General features: G+C 38.3%; 1 long non-coding RNA gene across 1 annotated transcript in view; it reads left to right on the top strand.

The window, feature by feature from the left end:
• LOC141615070 (uncharacterized) overlaps positions 1–1,802 on the top strand; it is a 2,402-nt gene extending 600 nt beyond the window's left edge. Inside the window, exon 3 of the long non-coding RNA XR_012529596.1 lies at positions 1,575–1,802. This is a non-coding gene — a long non-coding RNA (uncharacterized LOC141615070). The remainder of the gene's footprint in view (positions 1–1,574) is intronic.
• Positions 1,803–2,450: the final 648 nt, after the last annotated feature.

The raw sequence follows: 2,450 nt of genomic DNA on the forward strand, positions 1-2,450 counted from the left end.
AAAGAGGAGAAATGGTCAGGCAGCGGGCCCGGCAGCAGCCGGCAGGCCGTGGCAGGCCCGTGGTGGGCCCACGGCTAGCCCATGGTTGGCCCGGGTCGGTCCGTGCTTGTTTCGCGGGTTTTCGTGCAATCTTGGTCTTTCCGGGTTAATTAATATTAGAATAGTATAAGTAACAAAAGGGTAGTAATTTGAATTGAAGCATACTAGTAACAAATATTATGTTAACGGAAAAATTGTGCTTATATTAATAGTTATCACATGTTAGGATAGTTTACAAAATGAAATTGTAATTAATAGGCTCAAAATGAATTTTATAGCTATAATTGTAATGCTTTGTTGATTGTCAAAAACCGAGCCTTAGTCCCTTTGATCGATGCGATGTCGATTAATTGAGTGATTGGTCACCGCAATTTGACCCGCACTGTCGCCGCAGGGCTGGGGTTGCGGGTAAAAATTCGGTTGAATGAATTAGATAATCGGCCTTTTTCTTGTTTTAGGCCATTTATTATATCTCTATTTCACATGTTTAATTAGTTGAATTTAAATAGTTTCTTATTTAGTTAGTTGAATTTAAATAGCTTCTTATTTTGTAGTAATGACCCTAGTTTCCCCTAAAGCCTGTTATATTGTTATAATTGCTAGGATTGGAAATTAGTATTGAATTCTTATTGAGGAACTGTTGGGATTGTATCTTTGTAAATAGACATTTATATAGCTTTCACATGATAGAATGTTAGAATTTATGTTGGTAAGTAGGACTTTTTGCCCTCTTAAGGTTAAGTGGGTGTCTTACTTGACTTATGTGGTGAGTTTTGGGTGGTGTGGGCTAAAATATTCAAGCCGGGACTAGGCGTGACTAGGTCCTAGGTGAGTATTTCGGCCTTCATCATAGATAGGTCTTTATAGTCTCTGACGAGTATATGTTCACTGCTTGATAGCCTTTGTGTTCCTGACTAGTGGATGTTTATCCAAGTTGGGGCATGACCTCAGGTACTAATTTTGATAGTATGGGGTCAGCTTAAGTACTAGCCGACCCTTCGGTGGTGTCCTTAGGGTACTCACTTCACTTTGTTTTAAAAACAGTTGTGAGTCTTGGGTGCGGTGGTGTGTATCCGCATGTCTAGGTCTCGTGATTTTAGGCTAGGGTTGTGTTGTCTCTTGGCCATGTTTTCTTAATAGTAACCGCCGAGCCAAGATACCGGTTCGATTACCTTCCCTACCTCGTGGTATAGACTTGAGTTACAAAGTGACTATTGACCGTACTAAGAACTTATGCCTGTCTTTGATATATTGCCCTTTCTTGTATGGTGATTCTATGAATCATAGAAGGTGAGATGCAAGCCGGCTATGGTTGATAGAGTTTGGATTACAATTTGTTATATGTTTCACATGTTAGTGTAGTTTGGTCAGTTTAGGGCTCATATGTTAGAATAGTTGGTAATTGAATTATTTATCATCTTGTTTACATGTTTTACTACATGTTACATTAATTTTGACGATTCGTGGCTGGGAGGACTCGAAGTTACTCCCCACTGAATTGTGGCTTTCGTGTTTGTATAAAATGCGATTGACAGGTTGTTGATGCTTTGTTGGGGGTCACAGACGGCTAGTGAGCAAGGAACCTTGGACCTAGTTTTGGCTATTCTATTAGTAAACCCTTTACACTTTTGGTTTGTATATTATTTAGAGGGACATATGTCTCCCTTTTCTATTTTTGGTTTGTATCTTTATATTTCCGCGTCTTAAGTTATGTATGTAAATTAGTTTATCAGTTGTTGCAGGGTTTTTGACACTCTTCTTGAGTTGGAATTGGTTGTGAATGGTTTAGTTAGAAAATTTTTTGAAATTGCAGGTTTTTGGACTAGTTGAACCATTTACAAACATATCCTACCAGTTTTTCTGTAAAATTTACGTATATAATTAAGGCTAGATTTAAGGGTGTCACAGTTGGTATCAGAGCCTATTGCTCTCGACGCACGTTTGTGCACCCCACTTAGAAATCACTTGACCTTAAAATAATAAACTTGAGAGAAGGGTAGGATGGGTAGAATTAGGATTTTATGTGGTAGTCTGTTTGTGATTGCTAATTGTTAGGTTTGTTGATTGTTAGTTATTAGTTTTGGTGCCACTAAAGGTTGGTTATGCCATATGTAGAATGCTTCCACTTTCTTGATATTTCTTTTCGTATTCAGTGTATCTTACCTTAATCTTCCATTTTCGTTGGTCATTCGTCTTTAAAATTCCTCTTATCTCGCCTAGGTAACTACCTTTTAATTCTTTCTCCCGTTTCATCTTAGGTTCGTTTTCTTCTTATAATAAAGTCCATGTGGACACCTTCCTTTTATACCGCAGGATAGTTCCCTTGTTCAAGAGAACCCAGTTTTGAGAGAATGTATCATTGGAGGGCGTGAACGAGTGGAGAAATTGATTGTTTAAGGTTTGAGTTGTAT

The sequence above is a fragment of the Silene latifolia genome, chromosome 11, assembly GCF_048544455.1.
Source record: "Silene latifolia isolate original U9 population chromosome 11, ASM4854445v1, whole genome shotgun sequence".
NCBI classification, from domain to species: Eukaryota; Viridiplantae; Streptophyta; class Magnoliopsida; order Caryophyllales; family Caryophyllaceae; genus Silene; species Silene latifolia.